This window comes from Anomaloglossus baeobatrachus, chromosome 4 (assembly GCF_048569485.1).
Source record: "Anomaloglossus baeobatrachus isolate aAnoBae1 chromosome 4, aAnoBae1.hap1, whole genome shotgun sequence".
Taxonomy (NCBI): domain Eukaryota; kingdom Metazoa; phylum Chordata; class Amphibia; order Anura; family Aromobatidae; genus Anomaloglossus; species Anomaloglossus baeobatrachus.
Genome location: NC_134356.1, coordinates 502,103,649 through 502,120,425, shown reverse-complemented (window position 1 = coordinate 502,120,425; position 16,777 = coordinate 502,103,649). Strand labels below are relative to the sequence as shown.

The following is a 16,777-nucleotide window of genomic DNA, read 5'->3' as shown; positions in this document are numbered from 1 at the left end:
TATGTTCAGAATCCTAATCTCTTGATAAGAGTATGAGTATAAGTGGTTACAAAGAGCGTCTCTCCCTGGAGAACCCGTCCTGTATGACACAGATGCTCAATGATGGGAATGCTTGTGTGTTTGTCTGTCTTTGTATAAATGTGTGTATACATATGTGTTACGAGGGGGACCCGGGGAAGCGTGCCAAGATGGGAAATGGACTGCTTCCGCCGGTCAAGGTCCACTGTGCGGTGTAAGGGACCGCCGCTATGGTGGGTGAAGAGTGAGCGGGTTGCTGCTAGCGATCGTCTGGAATGTCACAGACGATCTATGTACACCGATCTGCCCTAACCCCTGAGGGTTGTATGGCACAGATCTCACGGCTCGGTGTACCTGTTGCACGGGGAAGCACAGAGGTGCCCACGCACGTGTGCCAGTGGAAGTCACGAGAATATGGCACGAGGGTAGCACAGAGGTGCCCACGCACGTGTGCTTTCAATAACCAGGTGAGTCCTATGGAGACTTGAGGAGCTCACCTGGGACAGGAACACGGCCTGTTGACGGGGGTACTGCCGGAGCAGCAAGGCAGGAACACGGCCTGCAAACGAGGTACTGCCGGAGCAGCAAGGGCCAAGCCCACAAGAGACAGTAATGCCTGAGCAGTGGCGTGGCAGCACGCTGCCAGACATCCAAACATAGAAGGACGGTCGCGCGCCGCCATGATGGCAGGGGGAGCTTTTAAGGAGGTGCAGCTCCACCCGAGGGCGGGCGCGAGGCGGAGATGACGGACTTGACCCAATCAGGGTCCACGACGTCCCAGCCTGGCCAGTCAGGATTCACCACGTCACCAGCCTTGTCATCAAGCCGTGTGACGTCAGTGAGCGAATCAGGACCCACCACGCATTGCACATGCTCACCCTCCTGCCTCTGGGAAATAGAGGCGGGATCCTCGGTCTCACAATGTGCAGAGATAATGGGAATCTCACTGCTTCCCTGAGCAGTAAACCTCTGCACATTGCGCAGCCTCGCAGACCTTCGGGGCCGCTGAGCAGGAGAGTCTGCGGCAGGCCAGGAATGGGAGACCGCTTCACTCCTTGTAACAGGAGAACCACTAGGTGTCACCCTTCTGCTGCCTCTCTGAGAAGGTATCTCCTGCACACTGCGCAGTCTGGCAGACCTTCGGCGCTGCTGAGCAGGAGTGCTCGTGGCAGGCAAGGAATGGGAGACTGCCTCAGTCCTTGCCTCAGGAGAGCCACGAGATGTAACACATATGTGTGTGCTTGATATATGTGTGCTATGTGTCTGTATATACATATATTCTGTATGTGTGAGTGTGTGCTTGATGTATACATGTGTGTGCTCAGTGTATACATATGTGTGTATACATACTGTACGTGTATATGTGCTCAGTGTATACATGCATATGTGCTATGCGTGTGTATACATATCTATGTGTGCTTGATGTATACATGTCTGTGTGTGCTATGTGTGTGTGTATACATATATACTGTGTGTGTGCTTGATTTATACATGTGTGTTTGCTCAGTGTATACATACAGTATGTGTGTACACTGTGTGCAGAATTATTAGGCAAATGAGTATTTTGATCACATGATACTTTTTATACATGTTGTGCTACTACAAGATGTATAGGCTTGAGAGCCAACTACCAATTAAGTAAATCAGGTGATGTGCATCTCTGAATTGAGGAGGGGTGTGGTGTAATGACATCAACACCCGATATAAAGTGTGCTTAATTATTAGGCAACTTCCTTTTATTTGGCAAAATGGGTCAGAAGAGAGATTTGACAGGCTCTGAAAAGTCCAAAATTGTGAGATGTCTTGCATAAGGATGCAGCAGTCTTGAAATTGCCAAAATTTTGAAGCGTGATCACCGAACAATCAAGCATTTCATGGCAAATAGCCAACAGGGTCGCAAGAAGCGTGTTGGGCAAAAAAGGCGCAAAATAACTGCCCATGAATTGAGGAAAATCAAGCGCTAAGATGCCAAGATGCCATTTGCGACCAATTTGGCCATATTTCAGAACTGCAACGTTACTGGAGTATCAAAAAGCACAAGGTGTGCAATACTCAGGGACATGGTCAAAGTAAGGAAGGCTGAAAAACGACCACCTTTGAACAAGAAGCATAAGATAAAACTTCAAGACTGGGCCAAAAAATATCTTAAGACTGATTTTTGAAAGGTTTTATGGACTGATGAAATGAGAGTGACTCTTCATGGGCCAGATGGATGGGCCAGAGGCTGGATCAGTAAAGGGCAGAGAGCTCCACTCCGACTCAGCCAGCAAGGAGGAGGTGAGGTACTATTATGAGCTGGTATCATCAAAGATGAACTTGTGGGACCTTTTTGGGTTGAGGATGAAATAAGCTCAACTCCCAGACCTACTGCCAGTTTCTGGAAGACAACTTCTTCAAGCAGTAGTACAGGAAGAAGTCGGTATCGTTCAAGAAAAACATGATTTTCATGCAGGACAATGCTCCATCACATGCATCCAACTGCTCCACAGCGGGGCTGGCCAGTAAAGGTCTAAAAGATGAAAAAATAATGACATGGCCCACTTGTTTACCTGATCTGAACCCTATAGAGAACCTGTGGTCCCTCATAAAATATAAGATCTAAAGGGAGGTGTCATGAACTGCCGGGGGAGTCACTCAGATATCCCGCAGCTGTTCGCTGATTTGTCACAGACAGGCTACTCTCTAGCGCCCCTCTTGTCGGCGGGCCACTTTTGGTACTGCAGGACAATGAATAAAATGAGGCTGCTGAGCTAATAATGCCAAATATTGGAGGTATCACAGCAAGGGTAAATGTATATATCAACGATTCCCACTGATGGAATATATATATATATACCTCGGTACCCTTAATAATAGCACCCCAATAATTCTATGCAATAATAATTATGCTGCCACCACTGGATGTTTCACAGGCGGTCCGGGCACCCGTTACAGATAGCATAAGGCCCTTCGGGTTTTTGGATTCGTTTATAAAGCATGAGGAAAGAAACTATTAAATTTTATATGTTTAATCCAAAATAGAAGACAGTGTTTATAAATATATACAAGAATTTACAAAAGGGAACAATACATATACAGTATAGACAGTTACATAAAAATAAAAGGTATAAACGTGAAACTTACTAAACTCGTGCCATAGATGTGACGTCCGAATTTAGGGAGGGAAGGTCTCCAAGAGAAGAAGATGGTAGAGAGACGGCCAGCATCACCACTTCCTGACTTCCAGTACTGACTCCCCCCTGACTAATTTGTCGTGATACCAGTGATCTCCCAGTCAAGCTAAACTGTGCGCTGGGTTCAGCGCTCCACAGGGATTCTGGCAGTATGTTTTCATTTTTCTAGCATTAACGGGCCACGTAAAAAACTGTATTAGGAGTTTTTCCTTCTAACAGAACAAAGGATTGTCTTTTCTATGCATCCTTTGGCTGCAGCTCTACCATCACCCAAACTCATAAATACCTAAACTTTCAGGCCGATCAGATAATCGTCATGATGATCTGTGGCTGATGGTGGGGAGGGTGGTAAGGACCCTTCAAGAGTTTTACATGACAGGAGGGAAAACAGTACACCTCTCGGAACAGTGTCTGGGAGGCTTTGGTGGCTGCTGCACACAATGTTGATCGTAAACAGATCAAGCAACTGACAGAATCTATGGATGGTAGGTTGTTGAGTGTCATCATAAAGAAAGGTGGCTATATTGGTCACTAATTTTTTGGGGTTTTGTTTTTGCATGTCAGAAATGTTTATTTCTTTATTTTGAGCAGTTATATTGGTTTACCTGGTGAAAATAAACAAGTGAGATGGGAATATATTTGGTTTTTATTAAGTTGCTAATAATTCTGCACAGTAATAGTTACCTGCAAAAACAGATATCCTCCTAAGATAGCCAAATCTAAAAACACCCACTCCAACTTCCAAAAATATTAAGCTTTGATATTTATAAGTGTGTTGGGTTGATTGAGAACATAGTTGTTGATCAATAATAAAAAAAATCCTCTAAAATACAACTTGCCTAATAATTCTGTACACAGTGTATACATACTGTACGTGTGTATGCTCAGTGTATACATGCATGTGTGCTATGTGTGTGTATACATATCTGTGTGTGCTTGGTGTATACATGCATGTGTGTGCTCAGTGTATTGTATGTGTGCTATGTGTGTATACATATGTGTGTATGTGCTCAGTGTATACATGCAAGTGTGCTATGTGTGTGTAACCTACAGGGTTTCTGTCACACATTGTGAATATGTGAGCATTCTGGGCCCTACTTTAAGCTTTTGCCCAGGTCCCCACTTTGTCTGAAACGGGCCCTACCAGAGATGAATAGTTCCCATGGTAATGAGGCCTAGCCTCCTATGGCGACTGAACCTTTTTTTATCTAGACGGAGGGCATGCCCTCTTGTTTTTTTGAGGGATTTTCCATGAAACAGCTTTAGAGCATATCTTTGAATAGACTATTTATGAACGTCTTTTAATCTTTCCTTAACTAAGATCCTCCGTGCTCCTTACCACTTTCATGGCTCTGCTTTGTACTTTCTATGAACTGGTTCCCAGAACTGAACTACATATTCCTAATTAGGCTGCACTAACACTTTGGAAAGTTGTAGTATTAGGGTTCGTGCGCAGGCTGCAGACTAGGTGCAAACATTTTGTGCATCTAAAAATGCACCTTCTGGCAGAAAAATGTATCCATTTTTTTATGTGTTTGTGGTGCATTTCTTTGGAGCATTTTTGTGCCATGCATTTTTTTTTGTTCATTTAACGGCCGGAGCGATTAAAAAACGCAGAGCAAGAACACACAAAGAACTGACATGCTGCTTCTTTTTTTCTGCACCCAAAACTGCTAGGACATAAGAAGCAACGTGTGCACAGCCTTTCTGAATTCTCATAGACTTCTCTGGGAGAAGGAGAGACATACAGTGTGACAGGGTATGCGACAAAGCAGTAAGGGACGCCAGGCCGAGGAACAATCCAAAGGTCTTTATTGGAACCACAAAGATAAAGCATCAAATATGAATATAAATCCTTAAAGTCTGCAAGGAGTTAACAACAAAACAACAGATCCGGGGGCGCCTCCCGATATTCCAACGCCAGGGAAATTATGGCAATGGTCCTTATGTGAGTTCCTTGAGTCCAACAGGGTGAAAAAACAAAACACAATCCCACGTGGCCACTGATCTCCAATCTGTAACAGACCATACACAGGCACTAAGATCTATCCTCAGCTATAGATCCGAGTCCTTTCCAGCTGAGATCCAACTAACTGAGTAACATGGGTCTCATTGTTCTCCTCTCCTGGGATCAGCCCCTTAGGTGGGCAGAAGGACCCACCTCCCTCTGGATATTTGATACATGAAAGGATTCTAGACATCTTGGCTCTATTCTGTTTACCAAGTTGTGGATTGGAGGAGACCCATGCTGAGAAGAACAAACAATCTCCCACCAGAAGTAGTACATACAGGACAGTCAAGGAGTGACAGACTATTACACCATGAGCACAGGCAGGGGAGGGACACGCTGTTACATACAGTTTTGGGCAACAAACTGCACCAAAAAAGAGGCAAAAATCCATAAAAAAAAGCAGGGTGCGCAGACAGTCTTACATTCACCTAAGTAAGTCCATACCTCTTCTAATACATGACAGTATCCTAGTGGCTGTTGTGACGCCCTGGACTAGCCAGGTAGTCACAGGTAGGCCCTTGCATAACACCCGTCTCCCTAATAAAGTAACAACAGCCAACCACATAAAACCTAGTCACCTCCCACAGGGTTTGATGAGCACACCAGGGGGTGGAGCCAGGCGGTTGTCCACGCCCACCGAGGAGTCAAGGGGGCCTGAGGCAGGAAAACAGCAGTCAGTCTGTTGTGTGCAGTTCCCGGTGGGGAGCACATAGTCTAGAGCAGTTTGTAGTGACAGGAGTGAAGGAGAGCGCAGCAGGCCTGTGGTGACAGGTCTAACACAAACTGACAGGTGTGAGGGTCGTAGCCCGCACACCTTGCCTAGGAGGCAGGCAGTGGCCTGGCTTGCAGGAGCCGGGAAGACAGCCAGGTGGAACCATAAGGGACCGGGACAGGGTAGTGGCCCGCCGGTACCGAACCGGGGAACCGACCGGAAACCTCAGCACCAGGGGGTACTCAGACCCAGAACGAGGCCCAGAAGCCACTGGACCACTTCGAATTCACTGATTGAGGTCTGGACCTTAGGTCCTTTCCCGTCCCAAGACCCGAAAGATGGCAACAGCCCACCGAGGGGGATAGAAAGCCACCGCACAGGCAGAGAGATCGCACGGGCCAGCGTCTGCGGGCAAACAAACTCCTCCGGCACATATATAGTCAGGGAGCGGACTCCCGTTGCTGAGGCATAGGCAGTCAACAAAACATAAAGAGGTGCAGGAGAAAGACCAGGTCCACCAACCCGGGTGGGGGACAAGACGCAGTCGGCTGCAGTCACCGACCATCACCAATTTGGTTTACCAGAGACTTGCGTGTATCAATAATCGTGAGTACAACAGTGCCATCCGGCCGCGCACCGCCCTGCACCGCAGAGCCACTACACACTTCCCAAACGGGTCCTGGGGCCACCATCCCTGCCCACGGAGGGGTTAACATCTTGCTGCACGAGCATCTCCCCCGGGTGCCCTGTAACTGCAGTGGGGGTGTCTACACCTTCACCGTGGGTGGCGTCACGAACTCAAAACACGGCTCCGGCCGTACACCTACCTAACCACCCCCATCGAGATCGGCAGCAATCCCTTGCAGAGCGACGTGACCCCCGGGTCCAGAGGCGCTCGAGCCACCCACCAAACGAGCTCGGATCCGAGAGGCTCGGCTGCGGCCGAGCGCGGGGTGGTACACTGTAATGACCGCTAATTGACATTGAATGCTGTTATTTTGTCTGTGATCTATAAGTAAAACCAGATCTTTCTCTGCAAGTGACTGTTTCCCCTAGAATATATGGTGCCCTTAGGTTATTAAAGCACTAATACATAACTTTACATTGCTGCACATTGGACCTCATCAGTCAAGTGGATGACCAAACTCTGTCTTTCCCAGTTAGCCTGTAACTTATGAACATCTTCTATAGACTGCACTAAATTACATAAATTGGTGTCATCTGCAAAAATAAAAGCACCGCTATTAATCTCATCTTCTATATCGCTAAAGGGGTTGTTCCATAAACAAAAATAAAGATAAATTCCACAATTGGATGTAAGAAGAATCCAAGAACAAAGAAGAGCAGGAGGCATACTTCAATCATGAAAGTTTTCTTCTTTTATTGATCCAGGTGTGTAAAAACAGCAGCCACAGTGTGTTCGTAGAAACAGGGGGAGAGGGTGCTGACAAGAGCATAGAGCCGATGACGGCTGTTTCGTGGAGCCATAGAAGCACCACTATTAATTCCATCTTCTATATCACTTACGGGGTTGACCCACTAACAAAAATAAACGTAATTTCCACAATTGAATGTAAGAAAATTTTTCCTGTGCTGAGATAATGTTATATTACAAATCCTGGCAGGGGAGGAAAAAAAACAGTACAGACGAGACACCATGGCATCACAGCTGACTCTTTTTCTGAGGTAAAACATTTCACTGCCTATTTAAAAAAGACATGTTTTACCTTAGGGTACACTCACACAAGCGTTAAAATCGGACGAGTGCAATGCGAGAAAATCTCACATATGCACTCTGACCAATGTTAGACAATGAGGGAGAGAAGTTGGTCAGCTTTTCTCACATCCAGATTTTGGATGCGACAAAAGTAGCAGCATGCTGCGATTTTCTGCGAGAGTTGTATCACTTGAATGGGTGCGAGAGATACATCGGACTGCAGTCGGATGTTATCCCAGTGCAGTGCGATATACGCACAGGTTGACAATGGAGGAGATGGGGGGATTAACCCCTCCTTCTCCTCCGCAGCGCCTGCCCTCAGCTTCACAGCAGTGACCTGAATGCAGGATCAGGTCACAGGCGCATGACACTCGGCTCATGCTCGCAGCAGAGCCTGAGCTGGGGGTCATTAGCATGTCGCATCCGATGCTGTCGCATCGGATGCCATACGCTCGTGTGAGTCCAGCCTTAGAGAAAGGCTCAGCTCTGTGCTGTAATGTCTATATACTCTCTTTTCCATCCTCCCCTGCCCAGGAGATGTGGTATGATCAGATCATGTCGTTATACGGTCAGACACGGCCATTACACAGTATATAGCATGGACACATATATAAGATTTTCTCAGCACAGGAATATGTTTTTAAACACATCCAATTGTGGAACTAATTATTCTATATGTACTAGGACTTGTGCAATAATTGTATTTATTACCTATTTATAGCTGGTTAAAGCCAGTGCTTTTTTTTTTATGTGATACACCTCAATATTTTTCTCCGTGTCACTTCAAAGTCTGTTGGCCCCATGGTGGACATTGTTATAATCTGCGCATTTTAATGATTTTTGCATTATATTTAATAAAATTAAATTTTCTGTGATAATTAATTTTTAACCCTTCTAACATCCAATCAAAATAAAAGAATGTTTGTAAAATAATGCTGACATAAAAGCAGACATTATATAGAGGGATATGGCTCAGCTCACCAAAATCGTTGGTTCTCAGGAGAAAATATAGTCAATATAATAAAAAAAAACTCTGGCACTCAATTGTGTTTTGTTTTTTTTTTTATTGTTTATCGCTTGACAGTCAAACGTTTCGGCTTAGGCCTTCTTCAGTGACTCAAGCTAATAAAATGAAAACAAGTACTTCGGATATACCACACAAGGGCTTCTCTAACAAAATTGAATATGTCCTCCTGAGGATATAATTCATCTTATTCAATGTATAGGATAACAATCCTTGTTTTTTTTTTTATTTATGGAATCCTTAAACTAGTTAATATTGAGGTGAAACACATAAAAGGTTAAATCCAAAAGTGGAAAAAAACGCAGTATCTTAAATCCTAGGGTGATAAAGTGCTTCTACTAAGAGAAAGAGGCCTGCTCAGTGGTGATAGATACAGTATATGCAGCAAACTGTTATGCCGGTGGTCAGAGGAAAAGTTCCCTCTGATCACCGGCATAACAGTTTCAATTGTCCTATCCATTAGATGTGAGAATTCATAACTTTACCCTGGTCATCCCAATTGCTTTGGTCTGATGGAAATCGGGGTAATAAGGGGTTAATGACAGCTCACAGCTGCCACTAATGCCTAGATTAGTAATGGGAGGCATCTGAGACCCTACATTACTAATCTGTATGCTGGAAAGATCACCTGTGCTTTCGCCAAAGCTCCTGCTCAGGAAAGCTTAGAAGGAACTATAGCCGAAGGGAGCGACTGCAGCTAAGATTACAACTACCTGTTTAATCACAGCAGGATAAAAAGAATCCTTAACCCCTTCAGCACCAGATGGAATTAAATAGGCTCAAACTTAGGGTAAATGGTGATCGAGCACTAAAGAGGATCTGCGATCCACTAACTTCTGTGACCTTCTGATCTCAGATTCCCCCGAGGTCACATCAGGTCATAACTAGAGTTGAGCGATGTTCGAGGTTCGCCAATTTCATGTTCCAGTGATTTTGGGGGTGCTAGAGATCGAACTCAAACTCGAGATTTTTGCTAAAAGCTCGACGGTTCGAGTTACGTTCGAGAACGATTCGATCACCATAAACGTGGATTTTCACAGTAAGGCTATGTGCACATGTTGCTATCTGCATGCGTCCTGCGTCCCCAGCACAATCCCGCTCCCTTTCCTACTCACCGATCATGGGCATCTCGCTCCACGTCTGTCACAAATCTGCGGCATCTTTTCCTCTTTAGAAAATGGCTGCCGCTTCATTAGTCAATTAGTTATTCCGTGCTTTCCTAGCCCACCGGCGCCCATGATTGGTTGCAGTCAGACACGTCTTCAAGCTGAGTGACAGCTGTCTAACTGCAACCAATCACAGTCGCCGGCGGGCGGGTCTATATCGTGCAGTAAAATAAATAAATAAATAATAATAATAATAAAAAAAAAATGCGGTTCCCCCATATTTGATACCAGCCAGGATAAAGCCGCACGGCTGGAGGCTGGTATTGTCAGGATGGAGAGCGCCACGGTATGGGGAGCCCTCCACTCTAACAATATCACCCAGCAGCCGCCCGGAATAGCCGCATCCATTAGATGCGACAGTCCCGGGGGACTCTACCCAGCTCATCCTGAATTGCCCTGGTGCGGTGGCAATCAAGGTAATAAAGAGTTAATCATGCCAGGCGTCTCCCCGAGACACCTTCCATGATCAACGTGAAATTAAATAAACACACACACCAAAAAATCCTTTATTTGGAATAAAAGACCAAAAAAAACCCTGTTTCACCACTTTATTAAAATCCACAAATACCCCTCCAGGTCCGACGTCCTCCACATGACACTGTCAGCTCTACTACAGAACACGAGTGCTCTGTATCAGCTCCAGTAGCTGAGTGGATAGAGCGCTCACCTAAGAAGCATTAGGTTACGAGTTCTAGTCCTGGTAAAGAACTTTTTTTTTTATTTTAAATTATATTTATAATATATTTATAATTATAATTATAATTTAATTATGCACTGAGGGGAGGAGCCGGACATCAGCTGTGAGCCGCGGGACACACCTCTAAAATCAGAGCAGTTCACGGAATGAGGCTACATTGCTCTCTGCTCTCTCCTCTCTCTCTCTTTTTCTCTCTTTCTCTCTCTCTTTTCCTCTCTCTCTCTTTCTCTCTCTCTTTTTCTCTTTCTTTCTGTCTCTTTCTCTCTCTCTCTCTCTCCTTTCTCTCTCTCTTCTCTCTCTCCTTTCTCTCTCTCCTTTCTCTCTCTCCTTTCTCTCTCTCTTTTCTCTCTCTCCTTTCTCTTCTTTCTCTCTCTTTTTCTCTTTTTCTCTCTCTCTCTTTTTTCTCTCTTTCTCTCTCTCTTCTTTCTCTCTTTCTCTCTCTCTTCTCTCTTCTTTCTCTCTTTCTCTCTTTCTCTCTCTCTCATTCTCAGACCTGGCGGTGATCAGCTGATGCGGTCATCTGACGGAATCAGCTGACACTATAAGTCGAGCAGTGTGGCCGGCTTCGTACCGCCCGGCCGGCTAAACTATCAGCTGATGCCGTCGGACAGGAGTCTGCACTGAAGTGTGTAGGTTTTTTTTGGACTGATGCGTCAGCTGATTGTATAAAAGCCGTTTATGCAATCAGCTGCTGTGTCATGTGATTCAGGCCCTTGAACCTGACACATCATCTGATCGCTTTGCCTTCCAGCAAACCGATCAGATGATATTGGATCCGGATTGGACGGCGTGGGACCCTTGACCCAGGATTACTGCGGAGGGGGTTCTTAATTTCAATAAATATCAAGTCATTAATTGTGTTGTGTTTTATTTATAATAAAAATATTTTTCTGTGTGTTGTGTTTTTTTTATCGGTACTAGAAATTCATGGTGGCCATGTCTAATATTGGCGTGACATCATGAATTTCGGGCTTAGGGCCAGTTGATAATATACAGCTAGCCCCAACCCCATTATTACCCAGTGAGCCACCCGTCACCAGGGCAGCTGGAGGAGTTGGATACAGCGCCCGAAGATGGCGCTTCTATGAAAGTGCCATTTTCTGGGGTGGCTGCGGACTGCAATTCGCAGCAGAGGGGCCCAGAAAGCTCAGGCCAACCTGTGCTGTGGATTCCAATCCCCAGCTGCCTAGTTGTTCCTGGCTGGACACAAAAATATGGCGAAGCCCACGTCATTTGTTTTTTAATTATTTCATGAAATAATAAAAAAAAAAACGGGCTTCTCTATATTTTTGGTTCCCAGCCGGGTACAAATAGGCAGCTGGGGGTTGGGGGCATCCCGTAGGTGCCTGCTGTACCTGGCTAGCATACAAAAACATGGCGAAGCCCACATAATTTATTGGGGGGCAAAAAACTCCTGCATACAGTCCTGGATGGAGTATGCTGAGCCTTGTAGTTCTGCAGCTGCTGTCTGTCTGTATGGAGGAGAGCAGACAGCAGCTGCAGAACGACAAGGCTCAGCATGCTCCATTCACTAGTGTATGCAGGAGAGCAGACAGCAGCTGCAGAACTACAAGGCTCAGCATACTCCATCCAGGACTGTATGCAGGAGTTTTTTGCCCACCAAAAAAACGACGTGGACTTCGCCATGTATTTGTATGCTAGCCAGGTACAGCAGGCACCTACGGGCTGCCCCCAACCCCCAGCTGCCTATTTGTACCCAGCTGGGAACCAAAGATATAGGGAAACCCGTTTTTCTTAATTATTTTACTTATTTCATGAAATTATTAAAAAACAAATGACGGGGGCTTCGCCATATTTTTGTGTCCAGCCAGGTACAACTAGGCAGCTGGGGATTGGAATCCGCAGCACAGGTTGGCCTGAGCTTCCTGGGCCCCTCTGCTGAGAATTGCAATCCGCAGCCGCCCCAGAAAATGGCGCTTTCATAGAAGCGCCATCATCTGGCGCTGTATCCAACTCTTCCAGCAGCCCTGAAGCCGGGTGGCTTGCTGGGTAATTATGAGTTAATACTAGCTTTGTTTTACTAGCTAGTATTAAGCCAGAGATTCTTAATGTCAGGCAAGTTTGACCCAGCCATTAAGAATCTCCAATAAAGGGTTAAAAAAAAGACACCACACAGAGAAAAAATACTTTAATAGAAATAAATACACAGACACACTTAGAGACTCCATGTTTATTACTCCCTCTTATCCCTCCACGATCCATGGTCTTCTGTCTTCTTTCTCCTTCAACCCATGCAGCTCTGCTATATCAGACATCGCTGCATGGGAGGAAGGACTCTGCTGCTTCCCATGCAGTCTTTTCACTCCGTGAGTGAGAAGAAGCTGCGTGCTGCAAGCGGTAACGTCACTGCTGACAGGCGCGTTGCTATAGCAACGGTGATCTCCGTTATTGACCGGCTGTGGCAGCCGGTGAATAACGGAATGGGGAAGCAGAACGGGTCTCCGTGTGCCAGACCGTGTGCCAGAGCATCTTGCTGGTACACGGGGATGCACAAACGTGCACCGCGTACCGAAGAGATGCAATGACATGACCTAGCATGATATCTAGCCATGTGACCAGCCTGTAGCCAATGAGATAATAGACACTTGACTGGTCACATGCTATTTTGACAGCACGATAGATCCTATCATCAGTGCTGGTTACTGGGAGGACGCAGCGATTATCAGAAGGAAAAGCGGCAGGAGACAGAGTGCAGGACGCATCGCGGGGTCAGGTAAGTGTTATGGCAATGTTTATTAACTATATGTGTACATTTATAATGTGTTTTTATGTGTTTGTGTTTGCCTGCCATTGGTTTCAATAAGGCTTGAGAGTTTCGTCGAACGGCTCGCCGAACCGAACTTGAACGCGGCCTCCGTTCGACGAACCAAACCGAACTCGAGCCTCTAGAGGCTGGCTCATCTCTAGTCATAACACACTTGTGACACATTGATAGGGCATATTTAAAATATACAGGGCATATCCAAGGTCATATTTAGGATAGCATCCAATATAACTGTGCTTTTATTGACACTTTAGCAAAAACTGACCTCTACAACATAACAGAAAACAATTATGTATGTAAAATAAATATAATTACCACAGTTTATGCTCATTTTAGCTTCTGGTTTCCTAGCATTTTGCTATTATATCTTGGGTAAAATTTTAATTCCCAATGCTTTTTCTTAGTTTGACTGTTTTTATGGATTATGTAACACAAATCAGGCAGATTTTCTTATTCATCCAGACTAAACAGACATGGAAAATGTGCCCTAAAGCTCATTCTCAACCTCCGTCATGTGATCCGCGTTCTGTCACAAGGTTTGCATGTGAACGCAGGGCTCTTTCAGAAGTTTCTCTGTATATACCTGACAAAAGCGGAATCCTTTACTATAACTTGCACAACTGGTTTTGCTTCAGATATTTATGTAGAAATGCAAAACGTGGGTAATCTATTTGTAGAACATGGTCTAAAAATCCCCTTTGTGACACCTGATGAATCTGATACTTCAACAGTTTAGAAGAGGGAGTTCGGGGGTGAAAAAAATAATTGTTACACTCACGTTACACTGTAAAAGAAAAGTGATTTTTTTTTAGATAGCCCACCACATGTAATAGATTGCATATTCCTCATGTGTTCTATAAAATAATCAATAACAAATGAGATCACCTTCATATTCTACTGCTTTATTAAACCCATTTCTATGGCGCAGAGCTATTTGTAACTATATATACATGACATTGTATGTCTGTAGCATAGATTTGGTGGATCTATAGGTCCTGCCTAATGTAATCACCCATGATGATGGGAAATTAAAAAGCATGGCCACTACTGTAACATTGATGGCTTATCGATAGGATAGGTCATCAATGTCTAATCGACTGGGGTCCAACACCCAGCAACCTCGCTGATCAGCTGTTGTCAGTGTGGCAGTGGTAGCAGGTGACCGAAAATGATCAGTTCTGGAGCTGCTCCGTCTTCTGATAGCGGCCGGTTACTGCACATTCACCACCCATTCAAATCAATAGGAGGGGATTTGCAGTACCCGGCAGTGACGGGACAGCTCCGCAACAGAGCTTTTCCAGTCACCTGCTTCCGTTGCTGGTACAAAAAACAGCTGATTGTCAGGGGTGCGGGGTGTCAGACCATGTCCGAACAGACATTGATGACCTATCCTAAGGATAGAATTATTATTGTGGAAATACGGCACTCCTGTTTAGTTGGTGCTCGGATAGGGTCCAACCCCGTAATCAATTAAGAAGAGAATCCGGCACTCAGGGTTTGTAGATGAAGTGAAATTTTTTTTTTATTTTGACGGACGTGAAATTTTGTGTGACAATCAAACATAACGTTTCGGTCACGGATCACCTTCTTCAGATCAGTTCACACAAGCTGCCTATATCTGCAGGACGCTCCTGTAACAACATGCTGTTAAACAATCTGCTTCACAGGTCCTCTGTAGAATGTGAGGCATGTTGTTACAGGAGCGTCCTGCAGATACAGGCAGCTTGTGTAAACTGATCTGAAGTAGGACATCCGTGACTGAAACATTATGTTTGATTGTCACACAAAATTTCACGCCTGTCAAAATAAAAAAAAAATTCACTTCATCTACAAACCCTGAGTGCTGGATTTTATCCTACGGATAGGCCATCAATGTTAAAGTAGTGGACAACCTCTTTAAGCTAGGCTGTAAAAATGAATGCTATAGCCTGACTAGTTTGTATACTAAACTGATACATTTGTTCAATATCTTTGTACATAAGGCTCAATGGCAGGGTTCAGAAAAGCAAAATTTACCATAAAAATGGAATACATTGCATGTGCCAAATATTTTTAGGCTTTTTTTCATCAACATGCACCAATCATATTGTATGTGCTACATCATGATCAAATTATCACGATTTGCCACTTCATAATTCATGAATCCTTGGACATTATTAACAAATCCATAACCATCATCTATCTCTATAAGAAGACAGGAATAGAACACAAATTATGTCTATATATTTTCATATCTTGTGAATTTGTTATTTTTTATACTGTAAAGCCTGCTTTACACGTTGCAATTAGTTGTACAATCGCATTTGCGATGTGACACGCCCAGGTTGCATACGGGATCTTATGAGATTGCACGTAGGTCGTTCATTTGCTGTCACACAAGCGTTAGTAGTCTATGTTAAATTGATCAATTTTATGTGCGATCCTTTAGATCATGTGTTCTGTGACGTATGCATTGGGCACCTTTTTTTTTTTTTTATTTATTGACTTGACAAGCGTGTGTAATGTGTAGGGATGCGTTTTTACTATGTCATCTGCCATTCAGCTCTGCTACATGGTCGCTGACAGCAGTCACAGACAGCCATGTAGCAGAGCTGAATGGCAGATGACAGCAGCCACAGACAGAGCCGCACTGTCAGAATGAACTCGGGTGAACTTCCCCCGACTTCATTGTCATGCTGCGGCTCTGTCTGTGTCGCGTCCTGATTAGCGGTCACCAGTGAAGGACTCACCAGTGACCGCTAATCCCCGGAGTGACTGAAGTTAGCAGCCCTCTCTCATATACTCACCGATCCCCGATCTCTGGCGTGGCGCGGCGCTGCACGGCATTCACACTGCTCCGGCGGCTTTTACTATTTTGAAAAAGCCGGCCGCCCATTAAACAATCTTGTATTCCCTGCTTTCCCTGCCCACCGGCGCGTATGATTGGTTACAGTGAGACACGCCCCCACGCTGAGTGACAGGTGTCACACTGCACCCAATCACAGCAGCCGGTGGGCGTCTCTATACTGTGTAGTGAAATAAATAATTAAATAATTAAAAAAAACGGCGTGCGGTCCCCCCCAATTTTAAAACCAGCCAGATAAAGCCATACGGCTGAAGGCTGGTATTCTCAGCATGGGGAGCTCCACGTTATGGGGAGCCACCCAGCCTAACAATATCAGTCAGCAGCCGCCCAGAATTGCCGCATACATTATATGCGACAGTTCTGGGACTGTACCCGGCTCTTCCCGATTTGCCCTGGTGCGTTGGCAAATCAGGGTAATAAGGAGTTAATGGCAGCCCATAGCTGCCAATAAGTCCTAGATTAATCATGTCAGGTGTCTATGAGACACCTTCCATGATTAATCTGTAAATTACAGTAAATAAACACACACACCCGAAAAAATCCTTTATTAGAAATAAAAAACACAAACATATACCCTGGTTAACCACTTTAATCAGCCCAAAAAAGCCCTCCATGTCCGGCGGAATCCA

At 45.0% G+C, this 16,777-nt stretch overlaps 1 protein-coding gene across 1 annotated transcript in view; it reads left to right on the top strand.

The window, feature by feature from the left end:
* Nucleotides 1-16,777, top strand: part of SHC4 (SHC adaptor protein 4) — a 135,021-nt gene that overhangs the window by 28,455 nt on the left and 89,789 nt on the right. The window lies entirely within an intron of this gene.